The 23,644-nt window shown below is 48.9% G+C and overlaps 1 protein-coding gene across 2 annotated transcripts in view; it reads left to right on the forward strand.

Annotated features, from left to right (window-relative positions):
- The window catches only part of LOC118789758 (inositol polyphosphate-5-phosphatase A), a 126,086-nt gene that overhangs the window by 6,749 nt on the left and 95,693 nt on the right, over positions 1-23,644 (forward strand). The window lies entirely within an intron of this gene.

Here is a 23,644-nt window from a genome sequence, read left to right on the forward strand (position 1 = left end):
TTTCCTACTGTTAGACCCACCGTTGACATGTTCTATCCCCTCACAGCATGAAATGTGATTTTTAAGGGAAAAATGGGAAGTTATAAATGAATCTGGCTTCTTATTGGAGGAATGTACTTTTTCACCACACAGGGGGCGGGGGAGGGAGAGAGGAAGAGAGTTCTTAGGGTAGATATATTTGCGTTGTGATACACACCCTGCCTTTTGAAGTATTTGAAGTTTTTAGGCTATTTAAAGCTAGTCTGCCTTCATAATCTCTTCATCCAGATGTTTAGGAAATTGTGCATTCCACGATGGCTATTTGGACCTTTTTATGTCTCTTAATGCAGCATCAAATGTCTTTAACTTTTATGGCAGTATTTAGATTTGTGTAATGGGCATCCTTATTAAAGCTGAACTGCTTTGCTCATGTTTTGTATCACCCTAGTTTTTGCTGGTGTGGTCTCAATTTAAATATTTTACTCAAAAGTATAACAGCCGTGCCCCACCTAAGATTCAGACCAACAACATGCTGATTATGAGTCCAACATCTTATTGCTTCTGTGCCACATTTCACATAACCAGCCCCTGAGCTTCGATGCTGGGTATAAAACTGGAAGAGGTTAGTACCGTATTCCATCCCCTGGTCATAGTAAAGAGATGGCCGCTGTCTCAGAAACAGGAACACTCTGCGGCTGAAGATCGCCGTTAACGCTGGACTTCTAAGGCCTGTTTTTCCTGACACATGACGGCTTTTCAAGCACAGTTCCAACTGAGTATTTGACCATGTTTAGAGCCTTGTGCGGCTGGCAGGAATCAAGGGGTCATGAGGCAGGAGAAACAGAGGGAGAGGAACGCTGGGGGAGAAGAAAAAAAGGAATAATGAGATCCAGATTTCCCGCTGTCCGGCCTTAAAGGTGCATGCCGTGGCCTCGCTCATATCTGTGGTAGAACACCGCAGAACCAGGCAAGCTCCTCTGCTGTAGCAATCACTTTCTGTGAAATCAGAAGAATGCCTGGATGATGTCTTGCAGATACAAATTCCAGTCGTAATTATTGCTTAGGAATAATAGCTTGGAATGCTACAGAGGTTTGGTGATATCAGCTACAGTTCTGGTATTATATGTAAGGTTAGCCCACTCCTGGGTGTAGAGGAAATATCACCGTCCCATTCGAACCGTGCTGTATTGAGGAGTGGATTTGTGAAGTGGAGAGCATTCGAAATGGGAGGGTTCCTGAGAAGTCCGCGCGTCAGCGGAGCCATCACGCTTTGCCTCCCCTGTCACGGCTCCGCCCGTGTCCAAAGGCGGTGAGAAGCTCCCGCTGCGCTGAGTAAGACACCGCCATTCCCTCCGTGCGCGGCCCAGCACTTTTCCCCGTTACGCCTCCTCTGTTACGCGCTCAGCAGGTCAGCAGCTGGCCGGGGCGAGATTGCCGGGGCGCTTGCTCGCTCGCTACAAAGACAACGACGCGTGGCGAGGCGCGCGGTAAACAACGGAAGAGAAAACAAGGGGCGGCAGCGCGGTATCTGCGTCCCTGCGGTGTTTGTGTTTACAGAGGGCCGCTCAGCCCCCCTGTGATTACAGTACAGTGTGTACTGGGGCTTGGCTTGAGGTCAGCGACCCGCTCTGTGCTTCACAGATAAACTGCGCAGGCCTAAACAATGGGCGCTGCTCTGTGGAACCAGATAAGGAACTGAGATAACGTCGGACCATCTCGGTTTGGGGCCGATCCAGGAGCCATTACTGTCGTCTCTCAACCCAGCCCCCAGCCCCCCCCCCCCCCCCCCCCCCCCCCCCCGCCCACGGTGCTCTCAGCAAGACAAGAATGCAGAGCTGGGCGCACCCCCTTTTTAGGGCCTAAACCACTTAGGGTTCACCCTGTCAAAAAGAAAGAAAAACAGCATGATTCTGAAAAAAAAACAGTGGCAGTAATAATTGATGTGTAAAATAAGAGCTAATGAAAACAGGAAGAAATCCAAACGCTGTTTTGCGGCCTGTCGCTTGTGGGCTGTGGGCCCACTCTCTTCTGTTGAATACCCTAGCTTTTTCCTGTCAGATGTTAGATTTGAATGAATTGAAGCTGCTGAAGTGGTGTTACTAACCTTCATGGTGGTTGTTCTCTGCATAGCCAATACAATGTGCTTTTCGCTTTAGATTAATATTGCTAATAGTATGTAGTACTGTGGACGGTATATGACCTTATAAGATTGATGCAGGCTCATTTGTCTTGACAAAGATGATTTGTTGCCAAGTTTGGTTTAAACCATTTTGCCAGATTTAAAGTGAAAAAAAAAACTAATTACAGTCCTCTGAAGTAATTTTAATTAAATCTTAAAGTTCCAAGTTGTCAGAGTTTCCAGAGTTTTTGCAAAACCATAATTTCAGATAGTGTTCTTGATGTTAATTGGATTTTATTTAACCTTCAGGCTTCTCAAAAAATCAGCAAACAGGTCACATAATATGGTTGCTAACTACTTCACCAGCACCCAGATGTCAGTGAAACTTAGCTAAGCTGCTTAGCAATTGCAGCATGCACAGTTAATGATAGAAGCATACCTGTTTCAGGTTCCACAACTACAAGAGGTTGCTGCAAACCTCTGTAGAACATTTGTTTGCTTAATCAATGAAATGATTAATGTTACAGCTTGTACAAATATTTGCTTAACAGCAATAAAATTAGCAGATATTTCCAGTCATAAAAAGCAGAGACAGTAATGGTGGATAAAGCCTTAAAAGTAAGGACTACAAGAAGACTACAAGACTACCTGAACTTGACCTGTCTGGACAGCGTTTCCAGTATGTAGTACTTTTCAGAGTCCTGTCCTCTGTCGCGTACCTGGCTCCATTTCACACACAATGAACTGATCTCTCAGCAGGTCCAGGAGGTGAATTGAAAGGGATTAGAAACAGTTTCTCAACAGAGCTGTTTGGGCCATTGATTGGGCATGTGCTTGGTACACAGAGCCCAACAAAACACCTTCTCTGAGCTGTTTTTACTTGGCTTCCTCCAACTTATTTTCAAGCTCCAGTTGTAGAACAGAATGCTGATAATTATTCGGAAGTAGCAGAAGTAGGGTAAGGACCTCCTTAGAAGGCAGATGTTTGTTAGAAGGCCAGAGGGACAGGACCTCACAGAAAGCCTGTGCTCTAGATTTTCTTGGGAATTTTATGTCAGTGATATCCTGGGCTCTGACATGCCTTGCTGGCAGAAGACACACCCAGTGCTGGGAGTGCTTGTGTTTCCTAGATCCACATCTGTCCTACCCCCGCATCACCGCTCCCCACGACGGGTCACGCCCTCCTCTGAGACACGCCCCCCTGCCCTGAACAACTCCGGTGGAATTCTGCAGAGATGAATGTCTCCCCGGCGAAGGCAGCGAGGTCCCGGTGCTTCAGAACGACGCCGTGCAGCTTGCCGAGGTGCACCGAGGCCCGCTGGCTAGGCTCCCAGGTGTTTGTTGTTTGCAGCTGAGGTGATATGTGGCAGGCACGCTCCATCGGAGGCTGCTGCTTTTCAACACTCATTATTCAGAGACAAAGCAAAGCCCTGGTAAACAGGGGCTCCTGCCTCTGAGGCGCTTCACGTTACAGAAGCAGAAGCTGAGCAGCAAGCCGCCGTCCTGAGAGCGCGAAGGGCCTGCAGGATCAGAGGCGCGGCGGCAGCGTCACCACGGCGGCGGCTCGCTCCCGCGCAGAGGCGAGCGGGGACCCCAGGTGCCTGTGAGGTAGCGGAAGAAAGGAGAGGAAGAGAGAAACGGGAAGAGAGAGAGAGAAGGGGAGAGATTAGGCAGCATGCGGAGATGTGTGAGGACGGAGCCAGGGTGAAGCGTTGGCTCTGCGAATCGTCCGTCCTGAGAGCTGACAGGGAAGCGTGGGCTGAGAGCGCGGGGGGGAGGATGAGCAGGGGGGCGGGGAGGTGCAGTCTGCCAAACCGTCTGAACAGTGAAAAATTCAGGCTTAACACAGAGAGGTGCACCCATTCTGACAGAGACGCACTCACACACACACTCATACACACACACACACACACACACACTCACATATACACACACACACTCACACACACACACACACACACACACACACACACACACACACACACACACACACACTCTCTCACATATACACACACACACTCACACACACACACATACACACACACACACACACACACACACTCTCTCACATATACACACACACACTCACACACACACACAAACACTCTCTCACATACACACACACACTCACACACACACACACACACACACACGCACACAGAGATGGTGATAGGCTGAAAGCAGGCCTAGAACAACGTATCAGTGATTACTACTAAAGATTATTAATGAGACAGGAATGTGCACTCAGAAAGGAGACTGGTTAGTGAATGTTGTGTTTTTTGTTATATCCCCACTGACGTGCGTCATCCTGTCCCTGTCCCCCCAGTGGGTTTCTTTGTGCCAGCGGACAGCGTCACGCTGTGCCACCTGAGTCACTCGCCCCTCTGAGCGCCACGTGCATGTCCCCTTCCTTTCTCTCGCTCCGCCTGCCTGTGTGTGCGGTTCACCTCTAACCAATTCACAGACCCTGTGCTTTGTCTCTTTCCCCAGCGCTCTCCTAATGATTTACATGTCTGTGCTTGCTTGCACATGCCGCCGCTCTGAAACGGTGAAGCCTCCAAAGGAGTTTCCAGCAGACTGTCAGCGCGTTAGACCAACGCAGGTTCATGCGTTTGCAGCGAAGGCTTCAGCATTACTTGAAGCACGCCATTCCGAACTCCAGCGCTCTAACAGCACTGTCTCGCCGGGAGCTGGAACTCAAACGAAGCATGGAGGCTGAAGAAGGGATAATATTCCCGCTAATCTGCTTCATTTTTCATACACTTGTGAGGGATGTTTGACTGTATATTGAGATAACATTGTCTGCCGTAATCAAATTCTGGGTTGTGTGTATTCTCGTTAGGCTGGCAACAATTAAGTTGCTTGTAATTAGCATTTTAGCATAGTCTGACGCTAGTACGTTTGGAATGTATTTGAAGGGGTCAAGGGTTGAACGTTCAGTAATAGGCCACTTGAAGACTTTATTGAATGAGGTCTCCATGTGAGACGCTGCATGGCCCCTGCTCAGCGTTTAGCTGCTTTTGTGTCACTTTTTCAGACCTCCATTTGCAGGTGCCACAGAAGGAGGATTGTACGTTACCACAATGCCAGACAAACTTCATTCATTACAATATGGAGTAATAAGTGTTATGTACCAAATGTATGTTCTCTGCCTGTCCCTTGTAATATTTTTCATTATAACACAGTATTACAAAATGTAAAGACATCTAATGTGTGGGAGGCCTGAGCAGAAATATGTCACAAGACCCCACACCAAGACTCCCTTCTGCCTGTTGTTAGACATGCTTAGCATGGGAGAATGAGCTGAGTTAGGCTGGTACTGGCCCAGGCCAAGGTAAACCTGGTGGTAACGCGATCACAAAGAAAAAAAATCAGTGACGCCACAAGCAGGTGACACCGCAGGGGACAAAGAGACGGGAATCTTGGTCCATGGCTGGGGAGTGTATGTGCCAGTAGGAGCAGAGAGAGGGAAGCACAATGCTGAATCACAGTGAAAGCCTTCATACCTTATTTATCTCCTGGATGCGGAGTTTATTTTTAAAACCCTCCTACATGCTGTGGAATTATTTTCGGCAGAGAGCCTGTGATTTCCAGCTCAGCGAAGGGAGTCAAGTCGATCTTTTCAAAGCGGATCATCTTCGGTACCTCCAAAAAAACAAAATGCCAGGCTTTCGCAGCAGCTCCCGTTCTTCCTCGAGCTCTTTCACTGCTCGAAGAATGAGTTTCAGATATGCAAAAAAAGCAATGATGATCTAGGCTGGGGAGCTTCAAACGGTACATCCTAATTTCTGAGTAAGATAATGAAAGACTTGTTCTGTGGCTTCAGAGTATGAAACAGTGCAGTGCAGAGGCCCGTTGACTGAGCCTCCACTCATTTACCATGGGGCCTTTAGGAATAAGACCCCAAATGGCTACGTGTCATAAATAGAAGGTCACACGCAGGGTACGGGCGTAGTCACATGGCGGGGAATGTGTGCGACGGCTCTTAAATGGTTAAGCTGTCCTCGTTTCCGGCTCCAGGGGAGGGGCTGGGAATGGGCGGGGTCCCTGGGGTGTGGTGCTCAACCCCCCAACCCCCCCCCCCCCCACACCCCCGCCTGGATATTTATATTTCATAATGTGCAGGACCGGGCGGAACTCTGCGAGGTCCCACCTGGCCTTCAAAGGGGGCTGGGCTCTGGGGCATATGTCGGCCTACTTCCTGCCTGCTTCCGTGGCCTGGTTTAGACGTCTTAAAATTGCGATGTGAGAGTACTGAGTCCTGCCAGTTCCTTGTCTTCAGTGTCCTTTCCCGCTCTTTCTCTCCCTCTCTGCCTTTAATTGGTGCTCTCTCTTGTGGTCTTCAGTGCTCTCTCTGTCCCCTCACGGGTTCGGTTCTTGAATAGTATTGTGGGTTGTGGAGTAGCAGCAGACGAAGAGCAGTTTGAAGCAGCGGGTTGAGGGGTGTTTGGTGCGCTAAGGCAGTGGGATAATTGTGTTTCGCAACCTTCAGGCTGAACTCCTGCTGAAAGGGCCTCTGGGAGGAGGAGACCACTCCCAACATCAGTATTCTTGTGTAACAAGCGCAAGTTTCCATTGAGGCAATATATACATGTACAGGCATTATATGACATTACATTAATTTAGCAGATGCTCATATCCAGAATGACTTCCAGCACGTGATGAGTGTACGCATGCAAATCCAGAGCGGAATGATTCTGATTGTCTGTTGGTGTCAGACAGCACGGTGCTGTTCTCAGGTCAGTTAATTGCAGTCAAGGTGCTTTGGTGGGATGACATACGCTGGCTTCACCAAAGCACATGAATAACTCAAATAGAACAGTCAAGCTTTGTGTGCAATGATAATTATGAAATATAAAAGGAATAGCCTATACATACATGCACACAGGACGTGGACTATTATACTGTAACAAAAAAGCATGTCATGTGTCTTTGTGTCCCTTAGGCTGTGACAGGTGGCATGCAGTAGCTTCACACCCGATGTCCTCCCTCAGAGGAAGGGCACTTTGTCCGTGGACTTGTTGACCGTGACATGTTGCCAGAGCATAAACGATAATCAAGACAGCATAACATGAAATCAACCAGCAATAAAAGAAGGTGATGAATAATACAACAGTTATGATAGGGGATAATAGGGGATGACAACAGTGATAGTAGTAGTAGTAACAATAATAATAATTTGGTATTATTTCCTGTCTGTCTCTCTCTCTGTCTCTGTCTCTCTCCCTCTGTCTCTGTCTCCCTGTCTCTGTCCCTCTCTCCTCTCTCTGTTCTCCCTTTCTGTGTCTCTTTTCGTATCTCTCTCTCTCTGTCTCTGTCTCCCTGTCTCTCTCCCTCCGTATTCTCCCTCTCTTGTGTTGGTCAGAGGATGCTGGTTGCTGTGCTGTGTGTGTGCGTGTGTGTGCTGCTGGTGTTGTGTCTGTGCTGAAAAGAAACTGGAATAGAAACACAGCTGTGAGTGGAGAGGTGTGAAAGAAGGGAATAATGATGCAGAGACTCACAGGGAAGCCCAGACGCCGTGTCTAACGTCTACATTATTTCCCTTCCCTTCAAACATGGCCGCCCTCCTTCCGAATAAAAAACGCTCGCCTGCCATTGTAGTTATGGGGATGGGTACAAATGGGTTTTTAATGCTGGGAGAGGTCGAAGGTCACTGCCTCTTCGCTCTGTTGTATTTTGTTCTCTGAAAAATAGCAATGGTGACCTTTCTCTTACCCTGTTTAATAGGAGGTAAACAATCAATTCAAGGTCTGTTTAAAAAGCATTAAGCATTTGAAAATAGGATCTAGGGAGTGTGTGTAGTTGGATTTACCAAATGCACACCAAGCACGTTGCTCTAAGACCAGGATTTGATAGCTGTCTTTATGTTCGACCCAACACTTTTCCCAGGGTCCTGTGGGTGCATGTTTTCTGGAGAGCATTTTGAGGTTGTACTTCACAGGGTGAGGAGGTGTGATCCCTCCCGCTTGCTTGTTATCTGGAGTGGAAGCGGCCTCCTGAAAGAAGAGACAGGCGCTCCGTCGTTCTCATCACCCTGCGACTGCCGTGTCACCGTCGTGCTACTTGCTGGGCCACCTGTCACCTGTCCACAGAGCCGCTTCTACGGCTGGCCTGAATTTTCCACTCGCAGGACACCAACAATGTAGAGCCGCGGCAAGGTCTCCACAGCCCAGAGTGGCTATTTATAGACCACAAAAAAGCGTGCCTCTGTTTCAGAGGTCCCTGCGCTCTGAGGGGCGGAGTCCGCTCCACGGCTGGACCCTGATCGACTCAGTATGGCTGCTCTGTGATGTCCCATGAGATGAAGCAGCTCGGTCAACTTCACTTTTTTGCTCTGTTTCAGATATGTGGTCTCTGCGGTATCCCGGGGGACAGAGCCCCTCTGCAAAGCTGACACAGCTAGCTGCTTATACCCGGGTGCCTGTTACCCAGCTTTGGTTCACTGTTTGACTGGAGAGATCCCCACCTGTGTGCTTTTGGCTGGATTGTATGGGTGTCCCTGAAGGTGTAATTGTGCAGTTTCCTCTCAGAGAGGAGCTTCCTCCTGGGGTTGATCTCTGTGGTATGGCTGGGTGGGAGGCTCTCCTGCGCGGTGCCAGGCAGAGGGTGCGAGACAGGCTGTCACCTGCCCCTCACCTCCTCCGTTATGCTTTGATTCAGTATTTATTTACCTGCACTTTCGCGGACCTGCTGTGGAAACACATGGCACTGGCTGTGGACAGACGCACCGAGGGAGAGGAGAGAGGGGGGCACAGGGAGACAGACGGAGATGGAGAGAGCGAAGCGGGGGAAAGGGGGAGAGAGGGAAATAGAGGTAGTGCTTTCCTCTTCCTCTCTCTCCCTCTCCCTCTCTCTCCCCCCCTTGCTGTCCATTCCCCTCATCCTCTCTTCCCCTCTTTCTCTATTCCCCTCTCCCTCTCTCTCTACCCCTCTTTCTGTATACTCCAATCCCTCTCTCTCCCCCTCCTCATCTATTCCCCTCTCCCTCTCTCTGCCCCTCGCCTTCTCTCAGTCTCCCCCCCCACCTCTTTCTCTGATGTGCTGCCTGCACCATCTGCTTGCTGAAGCGCCTGGATGAGTGGAGCCGGCTCAGTGGGCCCTTCACTCCCTCAGAGCGAGTGTCCTTGACCCCGACTCACTGCTGAGAGGGACATCCAGCTTCTGCTCAGGACCTCCTGGCAGGAAGCGCTACAAGTTTCACCTGCATCTACATCTGCACATGTGGGCGAAAGAGAAATTATAATAATAATTGATCATTGAAGGTGATACATGCTGTTTAATTATTAACAGTATGTAACAGATGTGTTTGTAAGGAGGGAAAAAATAACCTCAAAATGATTAATTAACTGCTATAGGCATGCCAATGCAGGCCTGTCCTTTACCTGCCTCTCTGTCACTCTGCGTATCTCCATTTCCTAGAATTCCATACTTGTTGTCCTCGCTAATGATGTGCCTGACCTGCAGGCCCGTGTTGAGTAGTAGCTGCTCCCATCCATGGAGTGGGGTCCTGACACCCCCCCCCCCCCCCCCCCCCCCAGGCCCGGTGCAGGGTGGTTCTGCATCACAGATGCTTCCTCAGAAATCACCCCCAGTGTGTGAGGGAGGGAGAAACTGTTATCTGACCCAGCAGCATCTGATCACAGTGCTGCTAAAGGAATGGGAAGTGGCCTACCTGCCCAAAGCGCGCAGCAGGGGCCATGGGAGAGAGGGACAGCAATCTGAGAAAGGGAGGCGTGAAGGAGGTGAAACGGGGAGGATGCCGATGTGCTTCACATGCGGTTAAACCACAGGTTGATTCCAATGCTTTATGACTCCTTTCACAGGCTGTACTGAGTGTTTTTCTCGATATGGTGTTCTCACTGTGTGAGAAAAGCCAGCCAGTGCTGTCCATGCACTCTGAAGGAAGGAATGTAAAACTATAACACAAAGCAATGGTGATTATGTACAGTACCGTGTGATCATATGAGAGATTGTTCCAGAATGTAAGATCATTATTGAGAGACTGCGATTAGAGCGTGATTATGGTGAGCGTTGTCTTCCACCTTTGTGTTTCAAAAAGAGAGTTGTATTGTTAATAGGAGTGCTTGAGCTTGTTTTGTTTGGTTCTGTTGCATAAGGTCTGTGCTGTTCACTGCACAGTTTGGTATTTGTGCGGCCAGAGCAGGGCTGCACAATTAAGGTTGTGCATTGGGCACAGAGCTGTCACCCTCCAGCGTGCCTCGCGTTCCCATAGCGGAGGAGAGAGCTGCGAGGCTGCTTGGCATCGCAGGAGGTCCTGCTGCCTGCCGCCGCGGGAGCAGCTCTGTATAAGGTGATGTTGAGGCCGGCGCGGACCGCACAGGCCACGCTGCTGACTAATGCCTCTCTGACACCAGCACCAAACATGGCTTCCCGTCACCTGCTGCGCGGCGATTGTGTCGGACGCCCGAGGCAAACAGAAGGGGAGAAGTGTGAGCGAACGATGGGCGGCCGCGAGACGTGCCTGCGCAGAGTCGCGGTGGCCGCTCAGCCGCTCGGCCGCACGCCTCTCTCCGAACCATGGGCGGCCGCGTGAAGACCAGCGGGGGGTCCAGAATACTCGGGGAGAAGAGCGAAACTGTGTAATCACTGATTACACACGCTGTTTTTGTCAGGAAATATAAAGTGAACTTCTGATTATTCTCGTGTTATGATGATGTTTTTTAGTCAGTTATTGCCATGTGTATGTGCGTGTATCGCACAGCTAAAATTAGTCAAAAGCGCACCTCAGATATGATTTACATCTGCCTGGTTTCCCAGCTGTGAGCCTCTGCAAGCCAGAGATTAGACCGTCCTTTGTCTGTCTGTTCCTGTTTACGTTCTGCTCACAATATTCCAGTATGTGTTACACATCCCTCTGACTGCTTTTCCAGGACAGAGTTTGCGTGTGTTTGCGACTGTGCGAGTGTGCATGTGTGTGTGTGTGATTGTCACCCAGACTATGCAGTCATGCTTGACTGTCTTGAATGTGAGGCCAGTGTGGTTTTGGAGGGAAACCCACCATGAGGTATGAGTGCCGCATAGATGGCTGACTGAGAGGTTTCACTGGAGTGATTTGTGCTGAGGACTCATATACTGGAGTAACTTCTGTAGAAGACTCATTTATGAGAGTCAGCCCTGTAGAGGTCTCATTCATCGGATTCATTCCTATAGAGGACTGATTTACTGGAGTCATTGCTGTTGAGGTCTCATTTATTGGAGTCACCCCTGATGAGCACTCAAGTTTGAGGAAACTGAGGTTCTGTGCAAAATCTTAATTATATACATGCACAGCGTGAAACTATTTAGGGAATATTTTCCAGAGAAGTGTCTTCATGGGGAAGTTGCTGCCTTCTCCATAAACAGATGCAAGTAATGTCAGTTTGAGGACCTGCCTTTTTTACCGAAGTGCTGTTTTAGGGTTTGGGGTTCTTTAAAAGAGGGAGTTCATGAAATCTGTAAAAGGAAATCTCCTGAAATAGCACAAAGGAGGCCAGGCTGGGGTCAGGAGTGGGGGAGGGTAGGGCGGTTTCTTATGGGAGCAGGCGTGGGAAATGAGTTCCAGACACCCGACCCAGGGCGGCGGGCAAGACAGAGCGGGGGACAGGCAGGTGGGCGTGGCCAAGTCTGACACGACACGCAGTGGAGAGGACGTGGAGAGAGTACATCGGCATCCGCGCCTTCCACAACAGTCTCGGGTCCATTCCTGGAGAACCTCTTGCTTCTTCACTGGAAGGTTTCCCTGGTTACCCTGTGCCCTCTGTCCCTGCAGTGGGTTCTGCTTGGCTGTTGCCGTTGGGCTCCAATGGCTGATTAAGGGCTTGTCTTGGCAGCCGGTGTCTTGGATGGCTCTGAAAAGGAGAAGCAGGAGTCTGCTTTGTGATCAAACGTATCGATCAGCCGCCAACCCCTGACCTTTCTGTGTGCTCAGGGGAGATGGGAAATGATGAAAGATTGTTCTGGTGGGCGCAGGGACAAAAGCAGCGCGCCTTTATGGCGAGTCGTGAAAGTAATCTACACTGAGAAACTTTGTAGCACAAAGTTCTCCCACGTTTGCTGACAATATATTCCGCTGATTCCCTTTTAAACGTAAATAGAAAAACAGGGTGTATACAATTCCAATTCCACCTTATGTGTGCACGCATGCGTGCACCTGTGTGCATGTGCGTGTGTAGTTGTGAGTGTGTGCGTGCGCACGCTTGCGTGTTTTCATGTTTGTTGCAGGGTTTTACAGTACAACTGGTCTGCTGTACACTACCATTCTCTCTCCCTTCCCCGCCCTCTCTCTCCTTCCCTCTTTTTCTCTTTGTACAGGAAGAGCCCAATTATAGAGATATCGGCTAAATGCAGAAAACGTGATAGCCCGTGAAAAGTCTTCCGCGTCAGACAGAAGCAATATTTGTCTTGCCTGAGTGCAAACAGGATGTTGTGCACAGAGGGGCAGTGGGAGATAATGCCCCGGCCTCCTGATCCCAAGGCAGGGACATATTCTCTGCGTTGCTCGTCCTGGTCCCCAGCGCCGAGGCACCCGGTGTGACAGTTTAGGTAGCATGTGACACTCTGAGGGAGGCGCGCCCCACTCGAGGCGAGCTCGTGTCACTGCCACGGCTCCTTACCCGTTTCCTGTTTGTGAGCGCTATCCTGAAAATGAAAGATCTTTGATCGAGTTTATGAGGTGGGTGAAGAGAGCCGTCAGCAGGCCTGGGCTGTAGCTGTGAGTGGGCCTCATGTTTTATGCAGCAGGATTAGGGCTTGGAGGTGCTGATCTTTTTTAGATTCCGCAGACCTGTTTTCCGCACCTGCTGTTGTGCTCATTAATCTGTTCTGCCGCTGCTCTCTGTACTCCAGCTCTCAAGAGATGGCAATAAGAATAATGATAAATAATAACAAATCCTATTATTAAGCTGTTTGGGAGACGGTCATGTGGCTTTCGGGGAAGCGAAGCAGAGCTTGTTAACCTGGAAGGGCCTCGGTTTTACTCCGTCTCTGCTCTGATGAATCATGTATGAGTTATGAAATAGACTCGCGCACCGTACAACCTGTGTACAACCTCAAGTGCCCTCTCGCTTCCTGTCACAGATTACCAAAGCAACCCTGTAATCTGGGTCAAAGGAAGAAAAAAAGCATACTGTCATTAATACCCGCATCAGTATCCAAGCAGCGCACGTTTTGAATTTGGGGGGATTTAAGAAAGGAACGTGCAGCTGGCTCGTGGGTGTTGATTACCGATGCTGTCTGTGGGAGCTAAGCAGAGATTTATTTCATCTTTTTAATCTCATACATGCTTCTCGGGCCCTGGCCCAAGAGTCGGCGTGCTACAGCGTGTGACCGCGGCATGCAGAGAGAGGAAAACGACTCCTCGAGCCCCGTGAAATCGCACGGCCGCCAACCCGCAGCCTCGGCATGGGGTCAAGAGTCAAGGGGTCAAAAGCGCTCCGGCTTTCCTTTCGGCAAACAATGCGCTATAAATAGGGAGGGCCTGAGCTGAGGATCAGTGTCTGCAGGCGGGTACTTCCTGTCCTGATGCGGTATACACAGGAAGTGAGACAGATCCATCAAACGGGGCGGCTTTTCAAAACAGACTCTCACCAAAAGCAGTGTCGCTGTCGCGTGGGAGAAAGCATTTCCCTCCATCAGTTAGTTCCTGCAGCTGAAGGAAAAGCAAAAGAACTGAGCAAAAAGATTTTTTAAATGAAAAAAAATTACATTTAAAATTTTTGTATGTCTTCCTAGAGAGTTATGCTTTAGTGCTCCTCTATGATTACCACTTCCATGTTTGCTCCATGGTCTCACTTCAGCAGGAAAGCCTTCACTCCTGAAAACCCTGGATCAGACTGCTGCATTTTCACAGGAAAAGGTTTGAATTATGAACAAGAGAATGATCAGGGGATGGTAAGCACATTTGCTGTGTGGGAAAGAATTTTTCCACAAAACTGTATGACCTTGCCGCTCGTTAATGACCTCACAGTGTAGGGTAATTTTAAAAAAAAAGTAACCTTCACCTTCTTTCAGGCTGGTGTTAACATTACTTCATACGGGCAAGTCTGTCTCACGTCACACCTGCTGAGATGGATCCAGTGAGACACTTTTTACTCCTGCACGGTAGTGCATTTGGGGTAAGGCGCTCCAAATCTGACAGCCAGGTGACTACACTCTGTCTGGACTGTTTGTATCCATTGACCCAGGTTCTGAATTAGGGATGCCTCCCAGGCAGATCTGAGACCAGTGGAGCTCAGCCAGGGCTTTACATGGACACTTCTGACCTTAAATGGAAATTTGAAAAATGAAAATGCCCTAAGCAGGGGAAATCGCTTCTCCATCTTGAGACGGTATTTCTGACCTCTGATATCAGAAGTGGAAAGAGTAAAAACAGTTGTTTTTACTCATTAATAATTCAAAACTAAGTCGCTATCTGGTGTGAATCAATGAAATGAAAGTTTGAAAGTCCGTTATCGGTGCCTGTTCCAAAAAGCCAGTGAGTGCAGCATATGGCATGCTGGTGTAGTTAGAACTGTGAATTGAGTCATAACAGTAGTGATAGATTTGTGTCCTCGCTGTGTATTGAAGTTTTGCACCTGGCCATGCTAGGATTCCCTGCTGTCTGTGTGCCGCAGAGCTCATCAGCTCAATAACAAACAGGATGTGCTGTAGTCGCTACCCAAGCAGTAATCAATAATGCCCCAGCAAGGGGCTCGCCTTGTCCACCTAGTATATGCTGGTGAAATTCTCCAACCAGGCCAGTCACCGCACTGTAGTGGTAGTGGAGTGGAGTGCTGTTTCAGGCACAGCCCGGCCTGCTGCCTTCCGCTGCTCGACTGCATCGCCTCTGTCCGGGCTGTGTAGACCCCGCCCTGCTGCCTCCTGTTGCCCGGCTGCAGTGCTTCTATCCACGCTCTGTAGAGTCTGCCTGCTCCCGGCTTCGGCCTCCTGTCAGGATGTCCTGAGCGCTGGGCCCACTTCCTTTCCAAAAACTCATTTCCTCCAATTAGCAGCATTTGTTAAAAGCCATTTTTGGGCTTTGTGTGTGTGTGTGTGTGTGTGTGTGTGCGGGTGCATGCACAGAGATTCATCAACAGCTTTGGGGGAGGCTACTCAATGCAATGTGGGAAAGGGAGTGATTACATGGAAGTAGTGTTGCAACATGGTACACATGCAAAAAGCACTGATTTCTAGGATCTTTTTTGGCTGTCTGGAAGCTCAACATGGTACCATCTCAAGGACCTTTAGAGTGCTACATTAATTTTTGTTTTTAGAATGTGAAGGTGGACAGGGATTCTGCTGACCTGAAACTTGTTCATAAAAATACATTTATTGTATTAGGCTTAATTTGGAGTGATGTGGTCAAACCGCTGATGAAGGAGAGCACGCTAACTAAGCAATGCATTCCCTGTTAGCACCCTGACCCCACCAGGCAGTTTCCGCAGTGATAGGTTATTGCTTTTCTTGAAGTGCGTGATGTCATTGATGGAAACTGTGGTAGGGAGCTGCCGATTGGCAGCCTGGCCACACTTGGCCAGCAGGAATAAGCATAAAAGCATATCAAAGGTCTGCCTGATATGCTCTGTACTTGTTTACATCTGTCTCGCACTGTCTCACACTGTCACGCTCTGTCATGTTCTTACGCACCGTCAACCACTGTCACACGTTCTTGCTCTGTTAATTTCACACACTCTAACCAACTCCCCGTGTAACACACGCTGTTACAATTTCACATTCTGACTCTGAGCTCTTAGCAGGGAGGGGCTGGTATAGGGGAGGGTAGAGCAGGCAGAGGAAAATGCTCTTCGCGGTGACCTCAGTGCACAGCCTGGTGATCTCCAGCTTGTACTCTTGGGTGGTGGCGTGCAAGCTCTGGAGATGTGTCACACTTTGTCACGCGTTCACGTCCTCACGCTGTCCTGGTGTCTTGTCTCGCATGCTGCCACAGGACTCGGGTCTTAGTCTGCTTTCACCTCCAGAGAAGGCCGTGATGCTGCACTGCCAGGCTCGGCGTGCGCTACCGCGGTTAGGGCCCTGCCCGTCAGAGGAGAAGTATGATTACAGCCACTTGCTTTTATGACAGAGCCATAACTGGGCGCGAGTAAAGGCATCAGCGTTCACACATTACTGCTCGGCAGAGGAAAGGCATTGTTGTTTCGGAGGCGGCACTAAAACGTGACCTTCAATAACTTCAGGCGTGCCAGGACCTGCGTGACGTTTATACGAGCCGTTTCCAAACTCGTTAAGGCCGAGCACTGAATCACATTTATGTGCTCTTTCGCAGTGACGGGACAGTGCAAGCTCGTCCCGGTGAACCGCTGTGGAGAAAACCCTCACTCTGCGAATAGCTACTTTCATGTGTTATATTTAGACAACTGTGTATGCGCACGACTTAACTCTGTACAATTTTAAGATGAATTTCTGTACTAAATCTCTAACTCTTTGAACCTCCCACTTGTTAAACCATTTTAAATACGCGTATACACATACACACACGTACACACTCTTAAAATAGTACACACGAGTAGGACGGGGCAGGAGAGAGGGAGATTTAGTGAACAAAGGCGGGTATTGACATTGATGCCTGTGTCCCCACAGCCTGCATGTTATTAGTGGGTGGGGATATGCAGTGGATGCGGATTAAATTGAAGGTTATATCAGTCACAGTTTAAGCAGCGGCTCTGCCCTGTAATTTGACCCGCACATCACGGATAATGACAGAGGAATGCAGATGCCTCCGCTCGAACCCTCCTCGCAGCAACTCCGCTCTTTAACTCTGCGCGTGTCATGTCTTCTGTAAGGGTTGCCGCAGAGGACAGCGTTGGCCGTGAAACCCAGGTTTTGACGTGACGTTAGAATGTTCCAGGGTTCCTAGGAACGAGCGTTCAAATAATCCACTCCTGCGCTGTGTGAAACCCTTTCTGTGTAAATAATGACTCACTGCAAAGAGATCTGCATTCACTCATACTTTGAGTCAGGAAGATTAATAAAGGCAACTGACTCTTATTTTATGCAGGAATTCAAGGTCCTCCTTCACAAATATTGATGAGAAAGTGTAAAAGTCTTGGTTTAGTTGTTCATCATTGTAACACTGTTCACAGTAATCAGTCTCATCTCTGCCTTATGTCTTCATGCTCTGTCTGAAGCATAAAAAGTAAATAGCAGTTACTGAATAATCTTTGTGGAGACACACCTGCTGCATGTTCCAGTGAAGTCTCTCGCCAGCGACGTCCTGATCTGCTCCCCTGTCTCCCCCTCATCTCTCCATAATGGTGTAATTGGCGTTAGTTGCTGGAATGGCGACAGTGAAGCCCTGGCTGCACTGATGGTTTGTTCTGATCCGATTCGGAGGTTCCGGGTCTCGTGTGCGCAGCGCTGCGGGGGTTCCCTTCCCGCTGAAGACGTGGCCTTTTGCTGTCGAGTGTGGAGGACCACGAGTGTGACGATTGTGACATTGTGACGTCGGCCACCTGTAACTGTTCTGTGCTGCCTTCTATGGTGATGATGATGCTGATGATGTTTACAGTGTATCATAAAGGAGCATCGGGTAGCAGCTATGAAAGACACCGCTCCTGGAATGCAGGCCCGTTCACCGGGGCCGTCACGCTGGCCTGCTAACATGCTTTGTTTGCTGTCACTATGCACGTTCTTTTAGCCTGCAGCGCTGTAATGGATTTTCACAGCCTCTCTGGTGAAGCAGGTCAGGTTGATGCTCTTCTGTATCAGACACCATTGGTTCAAACATCCTCTGACAGACATTCTGGCAGAACCTGGGGTCACTAATACCTGTGAGCTTTCCACACACACACGCACAATCGCACAAACCACACACACACACACACACACACGCGCGCACACACAGAGACTCTCGTGTGTATTTCTATTTTTGTACGCATATGTCCATTTCCTTGTCTATCAATGTGTGCTGGTGTGTGCGTATGTGTATGTGTGTGTGTCTGTATTTTAGTGTGTGGTAAAGTGTGTGATTAGGTTGAGTGCTCTTCTTATGGTAACTGGTCATTCAGCCTCAGAATCCTGTGTCCGTGTCAGCGGCTTCAGTTTCACTGCAGTCTGGAGCCTGGTTTCCTGGGGTCCAGCCCCCTTCCTGACATGCTAATGCTTGTGACCTTCCTGGGGCGGCACCCCTTCCTTCTGTAGGCCCTACCAACTCCCAGTCAAACGGCAATGCGCACAACCTTCTCCTGGCCCCACAGACCCCTGCTGTCCCCCTCTAACACTCTTTCTCAGGATAACGGTTCTGTTTGAGATTAGCTCATTTGGAGGCTAATTGTCAGTGCTCTCCGGTTTCCTCTCAGTCCCTGTGCTAATTAGCTGTGTAATGAGTGGTTCTGATGAAGTACAGCCCTCTTCTCCTCACCTGGACCCAGCTGGAGAGCCCCATTTCTCTCTTGCTGAGGAACATTGTTCTTGGTGCTCTGTGATGAGATCTCAGACACTGCACGAGTAGAGCCCCGCACCTCCCCGAAGAGCTGGGCTGTCAGACGCTCCCTCCCCCACCCCCTCTTACTCCGGATATTTTTATGTATTCCCCAGGAAGTGTTGCCCTCATTTTGTAGCAGCGTATAAATCCTCACTCTTTCAGATCTATGGAATGAACATTCTATGTGCCTTCACAGAGGGGCTATGAACAGGCTGTTAAGTGTACTGTGGAATTGTGTGTTTGTGTGTATGTGTGTATGTGTACCTGTGTAAAAATCATGCTCCTCATTGTTTTATCCCAGTGTCCCTCCACCCTGTCTGGCTGTCCTCTCTTTTCCCCTGACAAAGGTCAGAGTTACAGCTGTATATAATACACATAAAAGTGTAGGCATTGAGAGTTAGAGTGATGAATGCCGACAGGAAAGTCAATGTATTGAAAATATGCTTGATGTGTGGTTAAGGCATGCTCTTGGTATGCTCAGGTGTTGATGACAGGAATGTTGGTGCTGGTTTTGAAATAAATGCTTGGCTTTGGGGGATAATACTGTTAGAATAAAAGCCTGGGTATGGGGATAATATTGGTAGGTTTGAGGGTAATACTTTTGGGATAAATACCTGAGGGTGGATACACTCTGGCTGACTTTATTGAAAATGGCAGTTTTTTTAAGACTTGACAACAATGTCTTTGATCCAGTTGGGAGTCATTTATTTTCATATTATTTTTACAGAATTATTTGATGAGTACTGATTAAAAGTAGAAAAATGAGTCACATTTAGGACTTCTTAAAAAGTGAGTAAGCTCTGAAATCCCCTCACGCTCACAGTGACGAAACGCCCGTCTTACAGAAAGGCTGAAACCCCTTGCGGAGCACTAAAGGGCTCTGTGAATCCGCTTCTCCTACACTGTTGGTAATTCGCAGTATTGTCGCCTACCTCGTTGTCTGGGCAGGTATTGCTCTCGGCGCCTTTTAGTGAGTATCAGGATGTTTGCAACGTTAATCAAACAAGTGTCTGGGATCATCAGGATTTTCCAAACTTGTGGAAGGCGCAGGCAGGAGTGGATCAGAAAGGGCCTCCCTGGAAGCAGGAAGTGGCAGAGGGCTTTGCTGGAGCGATAGAGCGTGTGGGGTGGGGGGAGTGCCATCGCGCTCTGCTTTTTGTCACACGGCTTCCCTTGGGGGGTCACCTCGGATTCCTTCCGCAGAGGAAAGAGGACAGTCTTATTAAAATCCCCATGCTCCCAGGAGCAGCAGCAGCAGCAGCAGCTCTGAGGGGAGGAGAGCGCAGCTTCTCAAGGTCGGCCGCACCAGCACGGCCTCTGTTTGCGCTTGTAACTGAGGGTCTGCTGAATGCCCGAGTATCCAAGCAACTGAGTTCCGTGTTCTAAAGGATGAAGAATGGAACGGTAGATTGCAATCGCGGTGTTTCTATGTCAGTGCAGGCAGCCGGCAGGATAGACAGACATGCAGAAAATAAGGTAAACGGGCAGGGAAGCACACAGGCCACTGTTTTTCCATGGATACCTTTTCACCCTGAACAACACTGTGTTAGTGGTGTGATGGTACAGTGCTGTGTTAGTGATGTAATAGCATAGCACTGTATTAGTGATGTGATAGTGTAATACTGTACCAGTGACATCATGGTATACTGCTATATTAGTGCAGTGATGGTGTAGTACTGTGTGAGTGATACAGTGGTCTACTGCTGTAGCAGTGATATGAGGATATAAATCTGTGACTGGCTAGGGAGGAGCTCCTATCCTGTCACTTGACCTGCAGATGGAAAATATGGCTCACCTCAACTTTTTTCTTTTATGGTTAAAGCTGATGACCAGAAATACGTTCAATAAAGATTTTATTAGATTCCTCTCACCCACCCAGCAAACAGATGGCTGATGGAGCTGTGACATGAGCTGGGGGGAGGAGCGGGGCCAGCGTGAGCTCATGTGGTGGCCATGTGTTCCTCACGTAACCACAGAGTCCGTGACCAGCGAGTTCGCACGACCATCCGACCAGTGTGATTTATACAGAAGTCAGGCCCATTATGGCCTCCGCTGGGGAGAACAGCAGGGAGCGATACAGAGTCCGAATGAGGGTCAGGAGCTCTCTTGTCTGTAACGAGGTTTGCTGTAACTGAGTAAGAAATGTGCAAGTGGCTTTTGAACATACCACAGGAAGTAGGACAGGAAGTGACCTCACTCAGAGCCGGCTCCACCACATCAGAGTCTGTTGAGGGAGATGATTGTGCTCCCGCTCACAGCTTTGGCTTTCCCCAATAAACCCCACCCTGGGTGGTGCAGTTAGAATATCTTCACCAGTCACCACTGCTGGTCTACCTCTCTGACCAGACCACCTGTGGTGTAACGGCTTAAATGTTAAAATATGTGTACACAGGAGGGTGTGGAAGGTTAAAACCAAAATTCAGCCAATTGAAAAACATTTTTTATAAAGAGATTAAGCGTGAATAGTTGATGGAAGTCACTTAAATGATCAACATAAATGGCATTCAGGCAATTCTAGAAAACCTCTCATGTTGTTATGGTGGTATGTATTTTAATTGACTTAATTCCTTGTTTTCTGTTGCTCATTGTTGGTGTTAGCACTGTATCTTACAGGGCAATGAAATAAAATGGTGCATACAGTGTTATTGTTCCTGAAAGGCAGGCTCTATCACTGTGTGCTATTTTTTCTGAAAGACAGTGTCTTTCACATTGTCCATTTCTAATGGAATGTGCTTATAGTGAAACTGGCTCTGTGCAGGAAAAACAACCTCACAGTGCTAATTTAACTGGGTCGGGGGCCTGGAACATCAGTTGTGAACATCACGCTGTGAAGCTTCGGAGACATTGTTAGTTTATCAGAGAGTTCTCGGTCATGGGGGCCGCTGCGGTGACAGTGTGCAGATTTACGAAAGGCAGAAACTGAATGAGAACGGTTAGCCAATTCCCAACGGTTTTGCAAAAAGTAGGCCAGAGAGGGAGAGGGAGAGAGGCCCCTACAGAACGTATGTGATATTTTTAACCCACCGTCGGTGAAGCCACGTCTCTAATTAACTGCAAATTAACTTTTGATAAGATGAGGGAGGGAGAGAGACAGGGCTAATTTTGGAGGCAAGGAGTGGAGGAGAAAGCTGGTCTCTCATTAACACGGCGTTCGGCGTTGAGTCTGTGGAGGGAGATGGTCTAGGCCTGTGGGCCTGGTGGAGTTCAGGATGAGAGCTTTTCTAATACTATTCCCACGTCTGAGCCGTCAGCCCTGATTTAAACTGGTCCAGAATGAGGCTCCTCTGCAGGTTGGTTCTTATGGTGGCTGAATGCAGGCTCTGCTGCCGTGCCCTCAAGCTTTTGCACTTACCTAAAAAAAGCAATTATCTCCTTTGAAATCTCATTAGATTGTCTTTATTTTTAGATCTCTTAGATTAGAAATGTGTGTGGCTGATTTTATTTCATTCAGTAATATGCTTACAATTATTTAATTCTTTTAATGTTTAATGTAGTTGCGTTTCCATCATAAAAAGATGCTCATTTAAGAGTCTTACAGGAAGTGGTGCTGTTTGAGCTCTGTTTGAGTCAAGCTTAGCAGCCTGTCTGTTTTTGCTCAGAGTGTGAATATACAGACCACTTTCCAGGAACTCTGGAATCTTGCTCTATTTTTAATCTGATGCGGTTTAATAGTTTGATTGGCTGTGTTGATGTAGCAGGATGAAAGGTCATCATAACCCCTGAGACTGAGCCGCCTCTCTGAGGCACTACAGGGAAGGGACAAACCTACCTGCACCCCCCCACAGGGACTCCCTGTGTGTGTGTGTGTGTGTGTGTGTGTGTGTGTGTGTGTGTGTGAGAGAGAGAGCGAGAGAGAGAGAGAGAGAGAGAGAGAGGAGGGGGGGTGTGAAGGGTGTGAGGGTAAGGTTGATGGTGAGGGTAAGTGTAAGATAGACAGACTGAGACAGTGTATATGTGAGTTTATGTGTGTCAGAGAAAGAGAAAGTGTGAGAAGGTGTATGTGAGAGATTGTTACTGTGAATACATCAGTAATGCTTGCTCGGCTGGGGGGGGGACGGGGGGGGGTATGACGTATGATGTGTGGATAATGTAAAATGCCATGAGTAAGGTAACACAGTGCTGGTAACATGGTGAAGGTGTAGGCAGTCCCTGCTCTGGGTGGGCCTGCAATAGATAATGAGGTTCCCTGGGCGGGGCTACAGTAGAACATGTAGTTCCCTGGGCAGGCCATATGGCTGTACAGCATTGATGGAGCCCAAACCATACATTCCTTCCCACACAGACTAACATCTCCTCCTCTGCTAAACTGAACCCCACCCCACCCTCTGCACCCGCCCGGAGAGTGTGGGAGTGCTGGAAGCAGGTCAGGGGGGTCAGGGGTCGGACAGGGCTCACCCGTTCGGAGAGGGCCGGGCGGGAGGCTCAGGACTGCTGAAGGAGCCATGTTTACTGCAGGTCCCAGTTCCTCCTGTCTCTGTGACTAATGGCCACGTCTCACACACATGTCCTTATATAGCCCTGCCATCAGGCCCCGCTGCACTGACTCAAACCCCCATCGCCGGCTCCTCCCGAGTTTTCCGCTCCACCTCTCACGACGTGCTGCGCTTTTCCATCTTTCTGAAGCCATCTCGCTCAAACTGATAAAAGGGCACCCGGGGTTAGTCTGTGAGGAAAAGTCAATTCTTGACGCAGTTCAGTCTGGGCTGTCTGAAGGCATTACATTGCGTTACTGGCATTTAGCAGACGGTCTTATCCAGAGCGACTTAGGTTACAATTTTTACATATTATCCATTTATACAGCTGTATATTTATTGAGGCAATTGTGGGTTAAGTACCTTGCCCAAGGGTACAACAGCAGTGCCCAGTGGGGTACTGAACCTTACATTCACTAGCCCTGCTCCTGCTACACTGCCACCCCTGTAAAGGCAGTAAAAAAGTATCTCAAGGTTGGGAACACATCGCTCACCAAGTTACATACGTGTCCAATGTCCACGTCCAACAGAACACATTTCCTGGGTTTGTTTTGGTGGAGATTAATCCTGGGTGCCCTTTAAGGGCATGGTGTGGTCTGCTGTGACGGCCGGCTCAAACCCAGCCCCTTGGTGTGACCGCTTATCAAGGTGGTTATC

This window comes from Megalops cyprinoides, chromosome 15 (assembly GCF_013368585.1).
Source record: "Megalops cyprinoides isolate fMegCyp1 chromosome 15, fMegCyp1.pri, whole genome shotgun sequence".
Classification (NCBI taxonomy): Eukaryota; Metazoa; Chordata; class Actinopteri; order Elopiformes; family Megalopidae; genus Megalops; species Megalops cyprinoides.